The sequence below is a fragment of the Humulus lupulus genome, chromosome 2 (assembly GCF_963169125.1).
Source record: "Humulus lupulus chromosome 2, drHumLupu1.1, whole genome shotgun sequence".
In the NCBI taxonomy this organism is placed as follows: Eukaryota; Viridiplantae; Streptophyta; class Magnoliopsida; order Rosales; family Cannabaceae; genus Humulus; species Humulus lupulus.
Window position 1 is genome coordinate 118,541,610 of NC_084794.1, and position 25,801 is coordinate 118,567,410.

Here is a 25,801-nt window from a genome sequence, read left to right on the forward strand (position 1 = left end):
CACCCCATGAGGTTAATTACTTGTTCGACCTCAAGTCTAACCCCAACCAAGAAGGTACGAGGTTCTTCATTTTTTTCATCAGGAAACAGGGCGTCATTTCCTGACCGACACCACCCACGTATCGAACGCGGGGAGGTACTACCAAGAGTACTTCCTCACGACTGACATGGTCGCGAACAACCTGACCTTCACTCAAGGAGGTAACACCTTTGTACCACTGGTCGTTAATCTTTCTTTGATTTTTTCTCTACATTTTCTTAGATTTTTAGTGCCTTTCAAGCCCATGGTTGCGACCAGACCCCACTCCAGACATGGAGTTAAGATCAACCCTCTTGGCCAGTATGATTGACATGGAGAAAAGCGTTAAGCATCTGGTCACAGAGGCTAACCTTAGGCTGGTCGGCCTTTTAGCCCCTCATCAGGATGTGAGGGAGTCAACAGCGGGGAGTGCTACTGGCGGAGAGGTTCTCGAGCAGCACCCAGCCGTGGAACAACCTCTTCCGAGGAGGGCCACTAGAGTAACAATCAGGGAACCTTCCGGCGCTCTGCGGGCTGCTGCTCCCCCCGCCCCAAAGGGAAAACGAAAAAAGAAGGCCACTGAACCCCCCGCTCCCATCGATGAATCTTCAGATGAGAATGGTACTCATCTTTCGCTCTTAGATAGTTTGCCAATTCCCTGTCACTTATTTGACGGGGACAACAACTTTAAGTATACTCCAATCTTAAGTTCAGATTTCTTCCAGGCAGTAAATAGTTCAGTAAGTAATGTAGCGACCAGTAGCTATAGCGTGGGTACTTTACTTATAATCTCTTCACTTTCATTTTTAGCCCCGTATAAATATCTAGTCTCATTGCTCGTGTTGTTTCCTTTTGTACAGATATGTCATCTGAAGATGTGTTCTAGCATTACAAGGCTGCTGCTGCATCTTCTGGCAAGAAGAAGGACATCAAGAGGTCTCGAGGGGAGAACAGTAAAACCGCCTCAAAGAAGGCTTGAAGTGAGGACCCTTCAGCCACCGTCCCTTCAAAGGAGAACACACCACCTCCATTGCAACTCAAGCAACCAGCCTCATCTCCTCTGGTCGACCAACATTCCACTCCTTCAACACCCATCAACCAGCAGCCTACTCCTCAGGTCCCTACCAGCCAAACACATTGTACTCAGCCCGAAGGCTCCCTATCCAGCATCGTGGTCAGCTCAGCCAGGGAGAGGATATACAAGCTCTCCAAACATAAACGCAGTCAAGAGGCTATTACCGAAACCATTTCCATGGAGCCTGACCAAATACTCAACCAAGGGCTGAACGAAATAGTTAGCGTAAGTTACCTCCTGATGCTGAATAATTTTTTTTTGATTCTCTGCCATCGCCTTATCCTTTTTTATCTGATTACAGGGATTACTGACCATGAGCGCTGGCTAGCGCCGTGCTGGGGCGATGGTGTCCCGGGCCAAAAATTTCGACACCAGGCTTGCTGAGGCTAAGAAAGTGCTCGAAGAGAAAAACGCTGAGTTGCTCGAGAAGAACAATGAGCTAACTAAACAGAACGACGAGTTTCTTGAGAAGAGTACGGAGATGTCTAAGCAGAAAGAGGAACTACTTGAGCAAAAAGCTACTTTGACCGAGGAGCTGCTGGAGGTTCGAGACAGCTTGAAGAAATCCAACGAAGACAAAGAAAAGTTCAGGGAAAGCACCAAACTCAACTACCAACAAGCCGCACAGCTCGAGCTTGATTTGATTGCGAGCAGGCAGGAGACGGAGGAGCTTGAAAAATGTGTGAAGGAGCTTGAGGAAGTTGAAGCCAAGAACTTGGAGAAGTACAAGGAAGCCACTCATCTTTGCTTCTACGAGTTCTGGAAGCACAACCGGGAGGCTAACTTCAACTATCTGTCAGAACGCCTGAGGTGGACTCTAATGTTTCAGTGTGCCATTCGCCTAGAGGACGAAGAGAGGGCTAAAGTACATGCTTCCCCGAAGATCTCTCTGGCAATAGGGATAGATGGTGCAAACAATGAAGCTGGCGCAGCTGTCGACCAGGACGTTCCTCAAGACCCTCCAGCCCCTTAGCCTTTTTATCTTTTAATCTTTTAATTACACGACCTACTGGTCGTGATGTAAAGACATTAATTTTGTATTGCTGTGCGGGCAGCAATTTTCCTTTTAATCAAACAATTACATCCGAGCAATACTGCTCACGGTGTAAAGTAATCCGTTTTTGATATTATAATACATTTTCATTTTATTATAACATCTGTTCGCATGACCGAACTTAACATAGCACTTTGGTTTGATTTAACAAAATACAAAAATTTTGAAAAATACTCTAAGTACCCTAGCATGCTTTCACTTATTTTTCACATGTGTTTACATACCTTTTGATGATATGCTTTGCTTACTTGTACCTTATCTGCCCCCCAAGTGATCGAGGAGCTTTAGGTCCTTGGTCACTTGCCTTAACCAAAATCTGTTTGAACAATACTGCTCGGAGCAAAATAATTGAAATTGTAATACAGCAAAACAACACACGTAATGAGCAAATACTTGTAATAAATACAATAATTGGCAAGAAATGACTGGCTGCGCATAGTCCCTTATATTTCTCGTAATAAATGGAGGAAACATGTCGGTACGAGTGATCAATAAGATCTTACACTTATAAGCGATCGGTCACATAAAATGACCAACCCTTTTTCTAAACTTGTAAAAAGTAAAATTAATACAAGCCAATTCTTTAAGAAGAATTGTTTATTGGTAATACTTGCGCAGGTGTTCTCCATTCCAATAGCGAGGAACGAGATCTCTGTTTAAGCGTGCAAGTTTATAGGTGCCTGGGTGAAGGACTTCTTCAATCTGGTATGGCCCTTCCCAATTAGGTCCGAGTACTCTAGCAGCTTGGTCGCGGGTGTTTAGAAAAACTCTTTGGAGTACAAGATCTCCAACGCTGAACTTTCTCTCTCGCACTTTAGAGTTGAAATACCAGGCGACTTTTTGCTGGTACGCAGCTACTCGGAGTTGGGCTTGTTTACGTTTCTCATCGATTGAGTCTAGGGATTCCATCAATAGCTGTCTGTTTGAATCTTGATCGTACGTTATTCTGTGATGCGAAGGCTGATCTAACTCAATAGGAAACATAACTTCATATCCATAAGCCAAAGAGAATGGAGTATGACCCATTGCTATTCGGTGGGAAGTTCTCTACGACCAAAGTACTTCAGGAAATTGTTCTGGCCACGCCCCTTTAGCTTCTTCTAGTCTTTTCTTCAGTGTATCCTTCAACATTTTGTTGACTGCTTCAACTTGTCCATTTTCTTGGGGATGAGCGACTGAAGAGAACGTGAATAAATCACTATCAAACTGGGTGCCGTTATCCGAGACGATCTTCCTTGGTAATCCATAGCGACAAATGATGTTCTTGATCACGAAATCCAGCACTTTCTCGGTCGTTATGGTTGCAAGCGGTTCAGCCTTGGCCCACTTGGTGAAATAGTCGACGGCAACCACAGCATATTTGACACCGCCTTTTCCCGTGGGCAAAGATCCAATTATGTCGATCCCCCAAACTGCAAACGGCCATCGGTTTTGCATTTGTTTAAGCTCATTAGGGGATGCCCATAGGATTTTGGAGAATCTCTAACATTTGTCACACCTTCACACAAACTCCATCGAATCTTCATTCATTGTGGGCTAGAAATATCCTTGCCTTAGGATCTTTTTTGACAAACTCTGCCCCCTAGCGTGGTCTCCACAAAAACCTTCGTGCACCTCTTTCATCAATTCTCTGGCTTTCTCCTTTGTAACACATCTAAGGAGTGGCATTGAGTATCCCCTTCGGTACAAGATTCCATCGACTAGGATATACCTAGCAGCTTGCCGTTGAATGGTCCTGGCTTTGTTTCTGTCCGTCGGTAACACGTCTTGCGTTAGATACTCTACGTATGGTGCCATCCACGTATCCGCCATCTGGATCACCAGAGTGGTCTCCTTTTGGATGCTTGGTATAGATAGTCGCTCAACTGGCACTATGTTCAGAGTATCATCATCCTTCGCACTTGCTAATTTGGCCAAAGTGTCCGCATTGGAATTCTGATCGCGAGGTACCTGCTGGAGACTGTATTTGTCGAACTGAGCCAATAGATCCTTTGTTTTGTTCATATAGGCAACCATCTTTAAACCTCGCGCCTGGTATTCTCCCAGGACCTGATTCACCACCAGCTAAGAATCACTATAGATGTCAAGCACTTTTATGTTCATGTCCCTGGCTAACCGTAATCCAGCGAGTAGTGCTTCATACTCGGCCTCATTGGTAGAAGCAGTGAAGTCAAATCTGATTGCGCAGTGAAATCGATGCCCCTCCAGCGTTATCAATATCACTCCTGCCCCAGCGTGGCACTCGTTAGAAGAACCGTCTGTAAATAATTTCCACGTGGGGGCTTTGCTTTGACATTCAGGCTCGTTAGGCTCTTCAATCTGCTCACTATTCGTAAGTTCAGTGAATTCTGCAATGAAGTCAACCAGGGCTTGTCCTTTTATTCCTACTCGCGGTAAGTAAGATATGTCGAACTGCCCGAGTTCGACTGCCCATTTTTGCAATCTACCTGCAACCTCTGGTTTTCGCAGGACTTGTCGAAGAGGCTGGTTGGTCAAGACCATAATTGGATGAGCTTGGAAGTAAGGCCATTGTTTCCTGGAGGCCAAAACTAGGCAATAGGCTAGCTTTTCGATGGGCGGGTACCGCTGTTCTGCTCCAATCAGCCTTTTCCTTACATAGTAAACAACCTTCTGCACACCTTCTTCTTCCCTTACTAGAATGACACTAGCAGCGTATTCCGTGATCGCCAGGTAGATGAATAAAGTTTCTTTATCGACCGGCTTTGAAAGGATGGGTGGTTGCGCCATATGTGTTTTTAGTGCTTGAAAAGCCTGTTCGCACTCCTCCGTCCATTCAAACTTTTTATTGCCCCTGAGTAGATTAAATAATGGGACGCACTTATCTGTTGACTTTGAAATGAATCTACTTAGAGCGACAATTCTTCCTGTTAAGCTTTGAACATCCTTAATCTTTACTAGCGATTTCATGTCGATCAGAGCTTTAATTTTCTCGGGATTGGCTTCAATTCCCCTCGAGTTAACTATAAATCCCAAGAACTTCCCTGATCCTACTTCGAAGAAACATTTAAGGGGATTTAGCTTCATCTGATATTTGTTCAAGATGTTGAAGCACTCCTGCAAATCCCTTACATGCCCTTCTGCTTTCTTCAACTTGACCAGCATGTTGTCGACTTAGACCTCCATGTTTGTGCTGATCAATTCCTTAAACATGTGGTTGACGAGTCACTGGTAATGCGCACCAACGTTTTTCAAACAGAAGGGCATCACTTTGTAACAGTAGAGCCCTGCATCAGTCTGAAAGCTAGTGTGATCTTCATTAGGGGGATGCATACTAATTTGGTTATACCCGGAGTATGCATCCATGAATGGGAGGATCTCATGTCCTGCAGTGGCATCGACCAGTTGGTCGATCCTTGGGAGTGGGAAACAATCTTTGGGGCAGAATTTATTTAGGTCTGTAAAATCCACGCACGTACGCCACTTGCCATTCAGCTTGGGCACTAGTACGGGATTAGAGACCCACGATGGATAAAATTCCACCCTGATGAACCCATTCTCCTTCAACTTCTCGACTTCTTCTTTTAAGGCCCTTGATCTATCTTTGTCGAGCAGCCTTCTTTTTTGTTGCATTGGTGGAAAACTCTTGTCGATGTTTAGGACATGGCTGATGACTGCAGGATCTATCTCGACCATGTCTTTGTGCGACCAGGCAAAGACCTCCTGGTTCCTCCTTAAAATCTCCACCAGTGCTTGTTTTTGTTGTAGTGAGGTGCCATATCGAGGTGACGGCTCACAGGTCGACTAAAATCGATTTCCCAATTACAGCATTGTATGCCGAAGGACAATCAACTACTATAAAAGTAGTGAGTAATGTCCTATTAGCAGGTGCGGTGCCTGCTGTAATTGGGAGTCTAATTGACCCTGTTGGGGCGAGCCCTTCTCTGGAAAAACCATAAATGGTTTGGTTGCATGGCTCCAGGTCCTATACGGACAACTTCATTCTATCCAGCGAAGACTTGTATAGGATATTGATCGAACTTCCTGTATCGACCAATACCCTCTTCACCATCATGTTTGCAATCTGCACGTCCACAACTAGCAGATCGGAGTGTGGGAATCGCACGTGCTGGGCGTCGTCGTCAGAGAAGGCTATCAGTTCCTCCTCTGTTTGAGCCTTTTTTGGTGCTCAATCCTTGACACTCATCATCTCAATGTCCTGGTCATGGCGTAGGATTCGAGCGTATCGTTCCTTTGCCTTCGCACTATCTCCTGCAAGATGCGGGCCTCCGCAGATGGTGAGTATAGTGCCTGCCACAGAAGCTGGCTGTAAAGGTGGCGAGTGTTGGCGTGCATGTGCCTGCTCATTGCCACCTTGAGCCTCTCATTGAGAACCTCCTGCGGCTCACACATATCTTCTTAAATGTCCCTGCCTTATCAGGAACTCAATCTCGTCCTTCAGCTGGTTACACTCGTTTGTGTCGTGCTTGTAGTCATTGTGAAAATGACAGAACTTTGTTGTATCTCTCTTGGAGATATCTTTCCTTATGGGTGTGGGTCGTTTGTAGGGCATGTTTGAGCTGGTCGCCTGATAGACCTCAGCTCAGCTTTCGACAAAGGCAGTGTAGTTGGTGAATCTCGGTTCATACCGACTGCCTTTGGGGCGCTTATTCTCGGAGGTCGAGGGTTCATTGTTCGCCTGGTTTCCACCATTTCTACCATTGTTATTCTTGTTGCCTTTGCCGTTGCCATTCGGTTTTTTCGACCCATTGGCGGCTTTGGCGGGATCTTCCTTGGGCCCCTTTTCTTTTGTTGGTGATTTCCCTTTGTTGGCAATCGCGTCTTCGAGCTTGATGTACCAATTAGCTCGATCTAAGAACTCTTGGGTGCTCCTTACCCCATTCTTTCTGAGGCTGCTCCAGAGAGGTGAATGGCTTCTAACCCCAGCAGTTAAGTCCCTCATCTTACCTTCATCGCCCACAGTCTTGGCTCCAGCTGCAGCTCGCATGAAGCGCTGAACATACTCCTTTAAGGGCTCTCCCTCTTTCTGGCGTATTCCGACTAGTTGGTTAGCCTCAGTGGGGTGCACGCGACCCACATAGAACTGTCCGTAAAACTCCTTTACGAACATTTCCCATGATACTATACTAGCAGGAGGGAACTTAAAGAACCACTCCTGGGCAGTGTTAGACAGCGTTGCAGGGAAGATGCGGCAGCGGGCATCTTCTAACACCTTTTGTATATCCATTTGTACCTCAAACTTATTAACGTAAGATAGCGAGTCTCCATACCTGTCAAAATTTGGCAGTGTTGGCATCTTTAATTTACTGGGGGTTTCAGCCACAGCAATCCTCTATACGAAAGGGCTGCATCTCCTTCGATCGTACTCAATGTGGGATGTTCGCCCCCTGACCAGCTGCTGCACCGCCTGGTTCAGGGCATCGATCTGAGCCTGAACATCTTCTAGGATTACTGGGGCCATTGGTGCCGGGGGAACGTACTCATCGTGCCTTTCACAACAGTCATTAAGCACGTCCCTCAAATCATCGTCTCTTCGCCTCTGCTCGCTAGCTCCCAGCCGATTAAAGACATTCTGCTGCCTGGGCTACCCCTCAGCGTTATGGCCCGCTGGCCGGTCCTCTCTAGGGGGGGCTCCTGCCTCCACCTCTTTCTTCGTTCCTCCGACCAGCATTTCTTTTGCCGGAATCGGCTTCATTGTAGTCATGGCCATCTCTGAATTGTGGCTGACTATTGTGTGACCGGCTATTCACTTTGTTTCCTCCTCGGGCTGGCATTTCCCGAGCATCAGCGGGAGGCCTGCGCTGGTCGGTGGGTCCCCGTGCATTGTTATGCAGTGGGGGGGCCCCTGACCGCAGAGCCTGTCTCGGAGTTCCTCCTGTTGGCAGAAGGACGCTGCCCCCTGCTCGATAGATTCGGCTCTTCATCCCCTAGGCGTCTAGGTCTGTGGGGCGGTTGCCGGACCCTATTCTGTTCGGGCACTGGGGATTGCCTCGACCAGCCTGAGATGGAGGCTGCTACTCAAGATCCCTAGGTGGGACATCATCCTGAGCGATAGGCGGCTGCTCCGGCCTTTGAGGGCTTACTGGCTGGAGCGGAGGACTAGGATTGGGACCCCTTTGAGGCGGCCTGTTTGGTGGCTGATTTGGCTGGGAGGCTGGCGCAGCTTGATTCCTAGCCAGCTGGATGGCTGCTTCAAGGGCGGCCATGGCATCCCTCTGTCGACGATCCATCTCAGCCCGCCACTCGCTCAGCTCTTGACGCTGGCATTCTATTTCTCTTTGCTGCGACGCCATTATCTCTGCAGCATTCTCTTGATTGGCCCTCAGATTGGCCAACTCATCCTGCAACACCCCCAATGTTGCCTTCAAGGTTTCAGAATCTAACTCCTCCTCATAAAACTCCAAATGTGGTTCGTCCTCAGCCACATTTGGGGGAGGAGGCTGGGATGATGCAGCACCAGCGGCCTGTCCAGTCTTCTTGGATGTTTTTACCATTACATTCTTTCACAAGCTCTCAATGAAAGCACCAGAATGTTGACCCTCAAATTAGCCAACGACACGGAGTCAAATATACAAAAAATATGGAACGACGCTTGAAAAGATAATCTAATGGAAAGGGAAAAAATACCAAGGATTTATAGTGGTTCGACCCCAAAGATTAGTAACAACCTACGTCCACTTAGTGTATTGTTAGTATTGAATTTCAAAGCCGTGATAAAAAAACTAGGGTTCTTTGAGTTTCACAAACCTTGGAAGGATTACAATAGAATGATGAACAATCACTATAGCTCTTTCTCTCTCAATATCAAGCAAAAAAGCTAATGAATCAAAAGTCCCTTCCTTGAGCTATTTCATGCATATTTATAGGGTCAAGGAGGGTTATACATGCTAACGTGTCCTATCTTTCCTTAATAATCGCGTATCAAGGATAATTATGAAGAAATATTCAAATGCAGTTAATATTAGATTACAACTTAAGAAGGAAATAAATCGGGCTTCACGATCAGCCTGGTCGTATCAAAAAATTAATGCAGACGATGAGGTGTGCTCCTGGTCGATGGCCGAACAACACCTTTGTCCTTCAATTCCGCCATGTGTCAATCCACGTGTAAGAATTCTTTGCCACGTCATCAAAAACCATTTTTGGGTAAACAGTTATGAAGATTGCAACTGAAGACAATCTTGCAGATCCGTTTACAAAGACACTACCAGAAGCTACATTTGATAAGCATATCAAGGAAATGGGATTAGTATAATTAAGGCATTAGTTTCAATTAGTGCAAGTGGGAGTTTGTTGGGGTTTTATGTCCTACTTAAAACCCAAATTCTTTGTAATCTCATTTTATTATCAATAAAAGAATAGAAATCATTTTTTGACTTGGTCAATCACTTTGCTCACATGTTTTATTTTCATGATTATATATTTAATATAAACTTCTATTAAATCTCGAGCATATAGCTAATCTTATTTATAGTGACGTAATCACATTGGAATATAAATATGATTATATGTTCAAAATAAGTTAGTCCTAAGATTAGTCAGTGCACATGATTTACACTAACTTGCTAATCTACGATATGATCTACTTACACATTACAGTGTTATGTTCTTTCCAGAACATTAGCAAAGTAGATAAGATTGGATGTATTTGTTACGTCGGACTGGACCGATATTGACAGTTGATAAGATAAGTAAACATACCGTTATTATCTATTCTAGTCATATCATATAGTTGGCCATAGGTCAATTTGTTAGGAAAATATTGTTTATATTATTGCTAAATGGAATTATGGAAAAACCAAATACAACTCTATGCAAAAATACAATGGACAAGATAATATTGATTAAATAAGTATTACAACTCAATTGCTCAAAATACAAGTAAATCAAAAGATGTAGAAGAAGAAGATTACAAACGCAATACTATAACAATACAAGTAAATAAGAAGAACAAAAGAATGAAAACACAAACTCTCACACAAACAAAGTGTAGAGTAGTGGGGATCACCAACTTGAACAAGGTTCAAGACCTTTGTCCAAAAGCTTATTTCCCCCTATTCTCTAAGCACTAAGGGATCTCTCTAGGAAATAGCTCTCTGGAATTATCAAGCCTTTTGGTGTATTTTTCAGCCAAGTGCTTTGTGGATGAAAAAAGGTATGTCATACAAGTGAGCATTAGGCTCCTATTTATAGAGTTTGAGATACCCCTTTGAATTTCAAATTTCACCAACCCCCATGGTTGTTACCAATGTTTAATTGGATGTTTATGGAATTAAAATGGAGATTTGGGAGTTATTTGGGATGTTAGAACCGTTCAATTTGGAAAAAATTGAAAATTCACATAGGCTGTCAGCCTCACTGGCCGCGGCCACGACTTTTCAGTGGCTGCGGCCACTAGCTTCTGTCCCCCAGACCGCGGCCACTGAAAGTCAGTGGCCACGGCCACATGCCATTTTCAGCACAAAAAATTTATTTTTCCAAAACGTTCCAAAAAGTCCCAAATCCTTTCCCACATGATTTTGTAACCTCCAAATACCTATTGGGAGTTAAAACACATGTCTCAACCAGTCATATATCATCATGACTTTGTGAAATCCAATCTCAAATGTGTAACATATAATATACACATTATTGGGTAATATTTGGGAGTTACAAATTTGTAACTCCAAAATATGTCACATTTGGGCACACACGTGTCTAATTTTTGTGACTCTCAATAATATGTTACAAGGTGTGACAAATCACATTTGTGTGACAAATCACATTTTGTCACATTATTTAATCTAATATTATATTATATGAAATAATATAACACAATTCAATCTCAATTTTGAGTGGTTAGTATTCTAACTGATTGTATTATTTGAGTTCTTTGACTTGTTCGTTACCAGCTTACCCTACGGACTAGCCCATACTTACATCTTGGGAACTCGGTAGTATAATTGAGTGGGAGTGTTAATCATAGATATGAACATCTATAGCTTTTGATGAAGAAGTGAAATGATGGTTTCCTTTTACTTTGGTTCAAGGTGTTAAATGATAGAGATCTCATTTCAGTAATTAAATTAGTTTACTGAAATATCATTTACAAGGAACTAAGTGTTTTAAGGATAAAATACAATGAGGGGTAAAACAGTATTTTAGTCCTATCTCATTGTAGACCATCTATAGAGGATTGAGTGACAATTGTGGTTGTAACAATGGATAATTAATAGCGTATCTATATTTGTTATAGAGCGTTCTATGAATTCAAGAGTGTAATTTCGAGTCTATAGTGGAGTCACGAGGAATTAATAAGTTGCTAAATTTATTTGTTAGATTTATGATAACTTATTGGAGCTTGATTTCATAGGCCCATGGTCCCCATTGTACTTTGGATAAAATCATCTAGATAGTCTCAATTAATTGATTCAATTATCAATTAGAATTATCAAAGTTGACCAGGTCAATTTTGGATAGTTTCACAGAGTTACGTATTTTTGAGAAGAAAAGAGAAATCATGGCAGATTTATTAATTAAGATAAATTGGTATCTAAATTAATAAATAAGTTTAAATCAAGGTTCAAATTATAAATAATTAATTTGATAAAGGATTTAAATAATTATTTAATTAATTAAATCAATAGAAAATAATATAGGCCTTGTTTTTAAGTCCAATGGGCTTATAATCAAATGAGAAATTTTACGGGCCTAAAGCTCATGATAATTTCGACCTAGGGCTTCAAATTGGCTATTATTTTATTGATTTTTTAATTAAATTAAATGGTCTAATTGAGTCTATAAAAGGAGTGCTTAGAGAGAAGTCAAGACAGATGACAGAGAAGTTTAATCACGGGTTTTCTGATAGTTTTAGATTCTCTCTAAACACAAGTCCTTTTCTAAGCCTCTTTGTTATTTTCTCTTCTTCTTTCTATATCTATCTCATGTGTTGAGAATTTCCCACACTAGTCTAGGTGATTCTAAGGATACATTGGAAGATTGTGAAGAAAATAGAAGATCGGTTCAGTTTCTTGATGATACTCTGCAACAGAGAGGATACAAGAGTTAGAGAAACTGAAGGGAGGAATCTTTAATTCCGCTGCATATACTGTAACTATTCTATTCAATTTTTCTCTTTGAATTCAATTTTAGAAACATGTTTTAGGCTATCTCGTATTAATTTTTTTAATATTAGATATACATGAAAATAAATAAAGATCATGTATAAAGTTTTCCTATCAGGAGCCTCCACTATTGGCATTTGGTTATTGTTCCAAGGAACTCCATTCCCTTGTTGTAGTATCGGGTTATAATTATTCTCTTAAGCAGGTTGTAAGGGCTCCCTCTGGGCATTCAAATGTGCCCTCAAGTTTGGGTTTGGCTAGTTGTACTATCCTCAGTTATGGTTCAGATGGTCTCGAAGGTCTAGACTGTTAGGATAATTCTCATAGTATCTTGGTTCGGTGTTGTAGACATTCATCAATCTACTATTATTCTGACTATCTTCAAGGAAACTAACAATCCTTTAATGCTATTGTTGGATATCAGGTCCCAGTAGCAGGAGATCTCGACATATGACTCCTAGATGGCTGGGGTTGTCTCAGATATCTATGCCCTTAATTTGCCCCCATTGGGACCTCATGATTATCCTTTTGTTTGGGCCTAACCTGCGGGTTCCTATCTTGGCTTGCACTCCTTGCACTTTGGGTAGGCCGTTGAGCTGCCCTCTCACTAGTTTGAGGTCCACTAGGGGCAGGTTGTGCTATGTCTTGAACCGGTGAGGGATGTCAGATCGGAGAGGGAGGATGCCTGATCGGAGATGGTGGTGGCCTATCATTGTTAGGAGTTGGCCTTGTAGGTTATGGGATATTATTCTGAGCTGCTTGTGGGGCAGCTCAGTTATTCCTAGTATCATCAAGAATCTCTCTCGGATGGTTGGTACGTGTCGGGTTTCTATATGAAGCCTTTGTTTGGTTAACTCCAGCACTTGCCCTAGCTCTTCTAGTCTAATTTTGTTGGGCTCTCTGTTTGGCCATCCTAGCCGCAGTACTACCCCGAGGAAGTCCCCTAGTGTAACGTCCCAAATTTGCTAATAAGACTTAGTGTCTTGATTATTAGGCCAAGAGGACATAATTAAATGTTTATGTGTTAATATGATCTAATTGTGATTATAGATGTAAATTATATGAGTTATATCATGATATGGCTGTTTATGCATGTTTAAGTGTATTAAATGTGCTTATAGGCCTAATTCTGTTAAAAATGGCATTTTTCGTAATTTTGACCCGGTGAGGGTATATTTGTAATTATACATGTTATGTGATTGAGACCACATTATTATGTGGATATATTTGAGTTGTTCGGCAGGAAATGACCCTTTTTAGCAATTTAGCGGAAAAGTCACAACGGGGTGTAATACCCGGCTTGGGGTGAGCCTAGGCATATTTAAGTAACTTAGTACATTATCGGAGTTTACCGGGGATTGGTGATTATTTGGGTATGCCGGGGTTAATTGAGAATTTGTAGTGTTATTTGAGGTTTAGCGGGAAAAGGGTGGCAAAAGATGATTTTGCCCTTGGGAGGATTAGAGAACCAAGGTGAGGGCTAGGGGTATTTTGGTCTTTTCCCTAGCCTTAGATTACCTTAGTACTAGAATTCTGTAGAAGCTAAGGAAACAAAATAAAAATAAAAACACCTCACTCAGTCCATACTCTCGCTCATAGCTTTGGATTGGAACTCTTGAATCTTTGAGTTTTGGGGCAAGGTTTGTTAGGGATTGAAGTTTAGTGAGAAATGGGAAGCATACAACTTAAAGAGGCAGATAGGAAACAATTTAATTAGAGGTAAATTCAAGTTTTAAAGTTCTGAGTTTTAGTTTCTTTTGAGTTTTAGAGTTTTCTTGGAATTTTGAGTTTGGGTAATATTTTGTTAGGTTTATGGTCCAGGATTTGTTGATTATGAGCTGCTGAGACCACTTTTGTGGTCTAATTGTGTTAAAATCGTGTTTGGGATGATTTTTGGGGAGTTTAGAAATCTGAAAATGTTGGATATTCTGGGTTCGTTGGGTTGCGCTGCGACGTTGTTCTTGGTGCGCCGTGACCCGCATGAACTTAGAGGCCAGAGCGGTTCCCTGAATCACCTTGGCGCCGTGACGCCTGTTGGGCTGCACCGCAACGTGTGTATCCAGATAGATAGCTTGGGGGCTCTCTGACTTGTAAAGCACCGCAACCCTTAGTGAGGGGCATCGCGACTCAAATGGGGAAAATTGGCCAAATAGGGGTTTTGAGTACGAGAACTCAAACCTAAAGGCTCAGGAAGGATTCTACTACCCGGTTTGGTCGAATTCGAGGTCCCAGAGGCTAGGAATTAATCTCAAAGATTTTAATTGGTTTATTTCTTCATGATTATTCATTAATATGTTGTGACTAGGTTATACCGATAGGCTCGAGAGTAAGGATCGTGCTCGAGGTCGCCATACGCTATCTGCTTAGGACGTGAGGTAAGAAAACTAGCACATGCACCGAGTGTAGGGCTTGAGCCTTTGATTATAGGGCACATGAATGACCGTGTAATGATTCATTTATAGTTGAATGTCTACTGTGTTTTAATCTATGCTGATATACTTGTTTGTACTAATTGTTCGATCGGGGGAGACTGTTATCGGCCTGAAGGTCATTATCGGCACTACATGCGTAATGTAGGCTGTAGTGGCGGGGCCTTATCAACTTTGAGGTCGATATCGACACTACATGTGTAATGTAGGTCGTTGTTGCAGGGCCAAGTCATAGTGGTGGGAACATTACAGGATGCGGTGTGCATCTATTCGACATGAGTCGTTATACTTGTTGAATTATCCACGTATATATGGTTATGATTTATAAAGCATGTATTTGATAGGAATGCATATCTGAATAGCTGTCTTACTTGATTAAGTTTTCTTGTTGGGCCTTGGCTCACGGGTGCTTTTTGGTGAAGGTAAGGTCGAAGGGTAATTGATCATCCATGAGTTGGAGAGCTTCAGGGGTGGCACGTACATACTCGGCCACCATGGTCGAGATATTTTTGAGGAACATGGGATAATAGCTTGATTTTTCCGCTTAAATCGGCTAATTCTGTAATTATGTTAAATTTGTATTTTTTTTATTTAAAACCTTTGGGATCCCTTATATTTAGTCAAAACTTTTTAAATGAGAAGTGTAAGTTTATTGACCAAAATTTTTAGTACCTAAATCATCGTATTAGGTTTAATCACACTTTTAAGTCCAAATGACTCGCTTACTGGGTTAAGCACTATTTTAAACCCACGGTGTAACGACCCTGGATTAGTAGGGCGTTACACCTAGTCCTTTGTGGGGGTGCTTAGGATTCAGCTGCCTGTTCGCCATTTCTTCGTTTAAACGAGTAGCCTTGGCTAATCTCTCTCACAACCTTTGTTTCTCCAACTCCACCATAGGAACATATCTCTCAAAATTGTAGTAATCCTGATTTGGTGGCCTAGAACTTTGACCAGGGTCTCGCAGCTAACCATTGTCCCGCGGTGTTGATGACACACTCCCTTCATCTGGGGTTTGATCATTGACAGGTTGCTTGCCATTCCATCGATGTATTCTTCAGTATGAGGAGTGTTCTCCTCAAGGATTCTGGGCAATGGTAGACCACTTTCAGACCCAGGGATATTTCTAGCGGGTGCTGCCATTATATTATTAAACGGAAGGATTGAAAGAATGTTTAACACTCTCAATGAAAGCACCAAACTGTTGACGACATTTTTCGTCAACCAAATATAAGAGCAAGTAATCGCTTGATAATAATAAGGAATAAAAGAAAAAGAAACTGATTTATTGCGTGGTTCAGTAGTTAAATCTACCTAGTCCACGAGTCACTTTTATTAATCCAGTTTGTGTAAAAGCTTGAGAGCAATTTCACATAACTTAAGTACAAAACTTGAGCCTCTCTTTAAATGACCATAACCCAGGCTATTTATAGACCTGGTTTACAATATATCTCTTTCCTTAATTTTAGGGAAGTTACATAATATCTCATTTGAATTACAAATATTAAAGAATTAATAAATACAATCAAATATATTGAATATGAAATATCCCTTAAGAATAGGGTTGTTAATATGTTGCTATAACCAATTCTACAATTACAGGGAATTATAACTGTCTGCTTTAGTATTCTGGTGCACTTTCGAGCTCGCAACATGGTTCGAGCTCACCACTACATGAGTACTCACCTCCTCATTTGTGAGGCCTTCGAGACTAACTTTTAGAACAAACCCTCTTATTTCGCACCATACCTTTGACGTGGCATCTTGGTGAATGATTACTAGTGCAAGTCATCATATTGTTTCTGTTATATACTCGATCTCCTCTCTTACGAGCCTACATTTCGAGATTGATAAATATATCTCGAAATTTGGGCTGTAACACCATTAGATACATGTTTTTTATATATACAAATATGGTGCATTTTAATTTTAAAATTAAATATACTTTTTCTAATTTTCTTTTAGAAAAAATACATATGAATTTAACAAGTTTATTTGATCAAATTTTAATTATTTAATCAAATTTTAATTATTTAATTTACAAATATTTAAGGGCAACAAAAGTTATATATAAATATATATTATTTAACCAATGGTTAGAACAATTAAAATTAGTATTTCTCATTAAGAAAAAATTAAACGGCAAAATAAGAATATATATATGTATGTCTTGTTTTACTATTACATATATGTTTAGATAAATAAATACGTTAAGTGACAACATAAATAATTAATAAAAAAGAATAAATTATAGTACATAAATATTTTTCGGTTATAGTTTTAAAAACATAATTGATAAAATATTTTAAATACTTTAATATTAAATTTTAAAATATGTGATGAGAAATTATTATGGCTCATTTATTATTTTTTATTTTATTGTCAATTTATTTACTTTCTTTAGATAGTTTTATTTCTTTTTTAAAAAAAATTTACTTACCTTGTTTAGATGCATTTAAATCTAACGATGTTAGAAAATAATAAAAAAAATGTTAAATCTAATAAAAAATAATAATTTCCGTCAAACATACTAGCTAGTAATAATGGTAAATATACATTTGCTTAGTTTATACGAGTAATTTAATTTTTAAAATATGTGATACCTACATTTAACTAATAGTTAATTCTCGTAGCTACAAAAATTTCGTCAATTAATAAGAACCAAACAACTTTATATTTGTATATTTGTATTTTCGTCTCAGTTTCTCTAATTACTACAAAAGAGTCTCGTATTTACCTTTTTAAAAAAATTAACACGAGAATTAAAAGGTAGCTCCTAATAAAACTAAAAAAAATTAATATAAAAAGAAAAAAATTAGCAAATAATTTATTTTGTGATAAGATAAAAATTAAAAAAACCTAAAAAAATTAGATTTGGTAAAAATAAAAATGGTACGTTTTTTTATTCATAATATGTTTGTATATTATATCTTTTTAACAATAATGTTTTTATGATATCTAAGTAGTCTTAATCCATAAATATTGTACATACAAGAACATCTTTATAATATATTAAAAAATTATAAAATAAAAAATATGTATATTTATATGTATTATTTCATATATGTTTAGACAAATAAATAGTTAATAAAGGAAAGAAAAAAAAATGCAATTAATCATATAAATATTTTTCAGTTATACTTTTGTTGATGCGATTTTCGGTAACAGTAAATTAAGAAATTTGAGAAATATAAATTATACTTAAACCGTGTAATATAGTAATGAAAAACACCAATAACTTACGTGGTTCAGTGGTTAAAACCCACCTAGTCCATGAGTCTTTGTTATTTCTGATTTATCTATTCGGAAATCTTTTATGATAATTTTGGCTGAGTTTTAGCATACAAAAATTCGATTCCTTGATCTCTCCATTCTCCCTCTATTTATAGGGGTTCATTGGAAAGATTTGAGAGTTGTTGACATATTTGTAACGTACAGATTTGAGTTATTTCCCAAACATACAAATGAATACACTTAAAGACATAAACTTCCTGGCGTTATACGTTCACCAGGCAGAGGTTACAAGACAGTAATTAATAACGCTTCCAGTCTTCAGGAATTCAATTTTGCGCATTCCACACATCAAAAGCGAGTTGAATGCATGCTACATGATCTAGAGGTTTCTAGACTTTCACTAGCTCGAACATTTTAGATGCTCGAGCTACTGGTTATGCGACTTGAAGATTTGCTTAATGACCTCCTTATTATCTGATCAGATAGGTTTTGACTTGAGCTACTGGTTCAGGGAACTTGTACTGCATTCTCGAAGCTATGAATAACTTCTTTAAATGCTTGACACCTTTAATGCCCTGAAATCCCTAATAGAATTAAGTACATGGAATAGCATGCCGGGAGGGCACGTGGGGTAATTATGTGAATTAATTGAATTATGTGATTTACATGGTTATATTATTTAGTATGCATGATTATGTGTATTAAATGTGTTGAAAGACATACTTTTGTTAAAAATGGGCATGTTATTATTTTGGCCCATTGATGGTATATGTGTAATTTTATATGCTATCTATTGAAACCACATTACTATGTGGATATATTTGCGATATTTGGCATGACTTGACCCTTTTGAGAAATTTAGCGGAAAAGCCGCAACAAAGATCTATACCTAGCTCGGTGTGAGCCAAGGGGTAATTTGGTAATTTTGTGTATTTCAGGAAGTATTTGGATAACAAGATAATGTTGAGGAAAAATATTGGTGTTTGTAAGGTTAGTGTATTGATTGGAAATTTAAGATGTAATTTGAGGTTTAGTGGGAAACTAGGCTAAATGACCATTATACCCTTGGAGGTTACTTTTGAAGTTAATTGTTGGTAGGGGTAATATGGTCCTTTGGCCTATGAGTTAGTGCAGTGGGCAGGAGCACTTTGGGAAAACACACTCACGTTCTTCCCTCTCCCTTGTTTCCTTTTTGGTGTTCTAATTGGTGCTAAGGAAGGATATTGAGGTTGAAAGGATTCTTGGAGATTGAGGAAGCTTGGAGGGATTTGAGCAGCAATGGAAGGAGTTTAGAGATGCCAAATCCATTTGCATAAGGATTTCGAAATTTAGTAAGGGGTTTCCACGAGCCTTGGGACAGGAATCGCACTCAGGATCGTTCCACCTTCTGGATAGGACTTGAGGTAAGAAAACTGCATCTGGACTAAGTTTAGGGCATTGGCCCCAGTTATTGAATGTGGTTATAACCATGCTTTGAATGCCTGATTAAATATGAATGTCTTTTGACTGTGTTTAGTTGTGTTATACCTGAAATGCATATATGTTTGTATTTGTCTGGAAAGCTTATCTTATAAGTCGTGGTCGGCAATAACATGTGGAATGTAGACCGTTATGTCCGGGCCACTCTAGGAGTGCGGTATGCGCTCGTTCAGCATAGAGGCCACATAAATGAGTTCTATGATTGCTTAAGTTTGATTATAATTGCAAAGAATGTTGTTTATGATTCTTATTCTGTTGATTATCTATTTCTGTTTAAATTGGGTTTTCTTGCTGGGCCTTGGCTCACGAGTGTTACGTGCAGCCTGCTCGACCGCCACGACCAGGATTACTTTTGAGGGATTAGGGTTATGCCCCATTTTTCCACTTAGGCTGACCCCTTTTGTATTTTGTTCGTATCTGTAATTAACTTATAAACTATTTTTCGGGATCCCGTGTATAAACTCAAACTTTTAATGAAATGTATTACTTTTTTGACCAATTTTTTTAATACCTAAACCATTAGATAACTTTAGTCACACGTTTAAGTCCAAATGATTAGCTTAACGAGTTAAGCGCTATTTTAAACACACAATGTAACGGTTCTAGATTAGTAGGGCATTATAACATTTGTACCACGAACATGACATGTAAGCTCGTATTTTTGAGGTACAACATTTGTCCCCTAAGCCTTTGCTCGTGTTTGACGTCACCCCTAATTCTGACAGACACAATAGAGGCTTTTCCACTTCTTCTATGAGAAATGTACCTACATACCCTCTCAAGTACTGGGCACGTGTCTTATTTCTATAGGCTTCTATCCGGGTTCTTAAGTACAGTGATAGCAGTCATGGCACCTCTTTGCCATTATTTTTTTTATTGAATTTTGGCATTCAATCTAAAATTATCTCGATCAAACGACCCTAGATCTCCCTCGGGGGTTCCCTGTATATACACCTTTTCCTCAGCCCCATTATCACCTTTTCAACTTTCCTTTGCAAAGTTCCTCTTTCATTCTCTCTCGCTCTACATAAGCTATCAAGTAACCATTCTCTAGATTTAGCATCTTTGATCCTTCAATTCTTTAAGTCTCGTTCTCAACCACATCCTTCAACAACTGTAAGTGCTCACAATTTGTTGAATTTTTTTTATTTCGACTGTTTTTTTAATGCTTCTGTATTTAGAGCTTTTCATGTACTTTTTTCCTCTGAGAGTATGGTTTGGACTTGTGATGCTTAAGGATAGTTTTTTTTGGGTATGCTAGTATAGGTGGTTTTGAGAAAACATTTAGGTTAGATTTTGGGGCCTTTTCTGGGTTTTTAGGTTGTTATTAGGGATAATATGAGTGACTTTTAGGGAAAATTCTGGGATTGGAACCTACAAAATAGGTAGCTTATAAGTTACGCTAAGTGAGTAGTTTTACATTAAATTCGCTTTCCAAAACGGGGTTTCTGACGCATGATTTATGAGGTGACAATACCTTTTCAAGGACAGGGCACGTGGATTAAGGGAATGTGTGTATCCACATAGGATTTTTAGCTCGTAGGATTCAGCTAGGTTTGTAGGAGTTTTCAAGCTTGCGGATTCAACTAGGTTCGTAGGAGTATTCTAGCTCGAGGAATTTAGATTTCCATCTCAAGTATTCAGATCAAGTGATCCACTAATTTATTCCTGGTTATCGAGCATGACAAGTTTACTTGACACTTTAAACCATATCCTAAAACCATATGCTTAGGTCGTCCACTAACAGTTACCGCTGATATATACCCAAGGGAGCAAAAGTGTTTAATCTTCACAGTGAATCAACCCAAGAAAATTGTTGGTTCTTCCTCTCAAAGCCAAAAAATTGCGGCGACCTCCCCATTTTGGGTCAGTGGTGGTAAAGGAGGTCGAGGTATCTAACAACAACTTTTACGAAGCTGAGCAAATCGTGTCTCAAATAACCCCTATGCCACAAGTCAATGTCATAGTGAAGGGCCATGTCATTAAGACAAACTCAAAATTTTATGCCTGCCCAACATTTGAAGGAGAGCGGAGTTGCACTCCCCCAGAGGACAATTTTGGGGTGTGGAGCGATTAACACCTAAAGGTAGGGATCTTCTTACCGTTGAGCTCGTATTTTTTTTACTTTCTAAATTTCGTAATGCTAGCTTCGTTCCAACTCCCCCCAAATGCATATTGCCTCCGCAAGGGGTTAAAATAATTATTTTTAAAAAATGAATGGGAAGATCCCACCCCAAAACATATTATTTATTTATTCTGTCTTAAGGTCAACCCCAACACCAAGATCAGAGGTGATGGGTTCTATTATCTCACATGATTCCCCAAGAGTGCTACCATCATCGAGCTCCCGAGTCATCTGAGCAAATATAAAGACCTTTTTTTCTTCTGTCGAATGGGTTTGTGACCTATGAACACAGATACTTCAACCGACCTCATAAGTTTTTCTATTCCTTGTCGGATGTACAAGTATTCTTGTCTACTTGATAGAATTTAGCAGTCTGACATATTAATTGCTTATGCAACTATCGACGTCAGGTCTGCGGAATCTAAAGCCTGGAAGGGTCAAGACCAAACACTTACTTCTGTTGCCGCTGAAGAAAAAGACTTGTGAGTAATACCAATGGATGCCAACATGGTGGCCTGCAAGCTGATCAAAGATGACCAATCACTTGCATTTCAACCTCAGGTTCCTATCGAAAAGAGGACCCTTGCCATTGTAGAAGAAGAGGAAGAAGAAGAAGAAGAGGTTACTCCCTCGGTGCGTAGGCGCCCTGCTTAGAGCGGTCAAAATGATGATACAAGTTAGGCTCAATTGGTGGTAGCAGCCAACACCTTTGGACAAGTTAATAATGGAAATGATATTAACCACCCTGGTGCTAGCTTCATGTTACCTCGGCATGACCCAAGGGAAATCGTGACCATGCATCCTAAGGATCAAGACAAAAAATGTCACCATCCAATAGTGTTTCAATCTATTAGTTCCCGTTATGACTGGGGTCTCCCTATTAAGTTAATAATTGTAGATAATACCCTACACATTAGGAGTGCCACCTATGAACAATATGGCACATTTATTCGTCTTGGAATAATTTTAGCTCCTCCGTCACTCTATCCTGTCTCCACGCACATAGAGTATGATTCGAGCTTAGACGATGAGCTCGAGATCCTACCCAATGTCGCACCTGAGTCACATGTCGAGATCACGTGCCACTGAGAATAGGGTACATGTAATGCCCTAGTTAATCCAAGACCATTACTATGAGCTTTGAACTGTGCTTAACTCGCTAATCGAGTTCTTTGGTTATAAACATGCATCTAGGTATTATTAATAGGCGAAGGTGAAAACCGATCAAAAGGAAATGATATATTTTATTTAAAATATGAAACTGTTCATGGGCCCATAAAAGCGTTTACAAGTTATTTACAATTCAAAATGGTCATTACATTACAAAAGTTACAACCCGCCGACCTAAGCGGCAAAAATAGGGTTAACCCCCTAGTTCCTCCAAGAAACACCTTGGCCGTGGTGGTCAAGCGGCTGCATATGTACACATCACCACCTAAGCTCTCCACTCAAGGCTGGGTGAGTTTTTCTTTCCCTTTACCTGCACCACATAGCACCCGTGAGCAAAGGCTCAGCAAGAAAACTCAATACTGCATGTATATAATATCAAATGATGATCATGATAATCATACAGAGCTCATAGCCCTGAACAGATGAGTGAATATCACTTCAAGGTTTTGGTAACATTTTTGGGGCTTGTAGCCCTAATCAGATGAGTGACTGATGAGCAAGTCACTAACATAAACCAGATAAGTGACTGATGAGTATGTCACAAGCTTAAACAGATGAGTGACTGATGAGTAAGTCACTAGCTTAAACTAGATGAGTGACTGATGAGTGAGTCACTAACGTGAATCAGATGAGTGACTGATGAGTGAGTCACTAACGTGGGCTCAGCACCCATAGCCATGTGATGATGCAGTCACCTGGACCTTCTAGCCCTGGCTCTAAGTGACTAGTCATGAGCTAGGCAAGCGCTTTTAGTTTTCATCGAACTTGAGGTCGGTCCAGCATTAATGCTCATAATGAGTCATTCAATGCTAATGTCGATTAGATCTAATCTTTATCAGCTTGCATTAAACACGCTAAGACCGTTCTTGACTTATGAGTCAATACCATGCGACCAGTGCTCAGTACTACTGCCGAACTTGACTAATGAGTCACAACTTCACAGTTACTACTAACACCATTTCCAATTCTGAATAATGAATTGGTGCCATTCACAAGTAAGAAATATTTGCTAAGCATTTGATATGCAATCAATGTCCACATTTAAACACTCAACATGCCTCATGAATAACCATGCATGTCACATATGGGGTGCAGTTTTCTTACCTCTAGTTCGAGCGAGAAATAGTAAAAGAACGACCCTTGAGAACGATTGACCTTTTGATTCCTTAACGGTCACCTAGTCATAACCAATTATAACCTCCATTAATGAAAATCAACAATAAAAGGGTCTTGACCTAAACCTCACTCCCGGGACCCCGAATTGTACCCAAACGATGAGAAGATTTGATCCCGAGCCTTAGGAATTGAAACCCTGAGCCAAAAACCCTAAAAATGCCTAAAAAAAGAATCTATAAAAGCAGGGTACCACTATAGCGCTACCCCCCTAGCGCCCCAGCGCTATTGGCAGAATAGAAAACCCTCTGGCTAGCGCCGTAGCGCCCGTGGATGGGGGCTGTAGCGCTACAACCAGGGTTTTCAACCCTGGTTTTTTCCCTCCTTCGACTCCTCCATTTATAACCTAAAAAACCAACTTCCAAACCTCATTTAGACTCCCAAATGAACCCAAAAACCATATACATAATCCCTAGGCACCATAACCCAAGTTACCCTAGCCAAAAACTCCCATCAATTCCCATTATCCAACCTAGAAATCCAAGAGAAAAACAGAGCAAACCAGAGTTTTAATGGCTAGAACCTTACCTCAAGCTCAGTTTAGAACCCTCTTCAATGGTGGAACACAACCCTAAGCCCTCAAGGTCCACTTCCTTAGCTTGGTTCCTCAAATTAGGCTCAAAATTTCAAAGGAAAAGGAGAAGAAAAGATGTACGGGAGAGAAGAAAATGGTGCTCTGATTCTTGCAAGTTCTACAAACTTCAATGGCTAAATATATCCTTAGGGTGAAAAGACCTTATTGCCCTTACGTCATTTAAAGTCTTTTAAAGACTCCCAAGGGTAAAACCATCCTTTCTCGCCTATTTTGTTAATCATAATTAACACCATCCAATTCTCATTATTCCCAATATTCTCAAATACCAATAAATCATATCCCATTACCCTTTAATTCCCGATAACGTTCTAATCACCAAATTACCCCGAGACTCACCCCGAGCCCCGAACTTAATCTCGTTATGACCAAACCACTAACTTGCACTCAAAGATCGTCTCATGTCGAATGGCTCGAACAAATCCACATTATAATGTGGCCTCAATAATAGTTCACCAACATGCATGAAAATACACAATTACGCCCTCACGTACCAAATTACCAAAATGCCCCTATGATCAAATGTGGACCCACATGCATGCATTTAACATCATATTATAATATAATTCACATAACATGCACATAATCAATTATGGCCCTCCCGACCTACTAATCCAACCATTCAACCACATTAGGGATTTTAGGACATTAAAACTATCCCCTCCTTACAAAAATTTCATCCTTGAAATTTACCTAAACAACTCAGGATATTGACTCTGCATGTCTGACTCCAGCTCCCAGGTCGATTCATCGACCTTGCTGTTCCTCCACAATACCTTAACCAAAGGTGTCGTCTTAATCCTGAGGACCTTGTCCTTTCTGTCAAGTATCTGGACTGGATGTTCCTCATAGGGGAGATCTGCCTCAAGCTCCATATCTTCATAGCTTAAAACATGAGTCACATCAGATACCTACCTCCTAAGAGTTGAAACGTGAAACACATTATGCACGGCTGAAAATGCCGGTGGTAAGGCCAACCTGTAAGCCACCTGGCCAATTCTCTCCAAGATCTCAAATGGACCTACAAATCTAGGGCTTAGCTTGCCCTTCTTTCCAAATCTTCTCACCCCTTTCCATGGCGAGACTCTAAGGAAAACATAGTCTCCCACTTGGAACTCCACGTTCCTACGCTTAGGATCTGTATAACTTTTCTATATGCTTTGAGAAGCGAGCATCCGAGCTCTAATCTTCTCAATGGCCTCATTGGTCCTCTGAACTGCTTCAGGACCCAAGTATCTCTTTTCTCCAGTCTCACCCCAATGAATAGGAGATCTGCACTTCCTACCATACAACATCTCATAAGGTGCTACCCTAATGGTCGACTGATAACTGTTGTTGTAGGAAAACTCTATCAAAGGAAGATACTTACT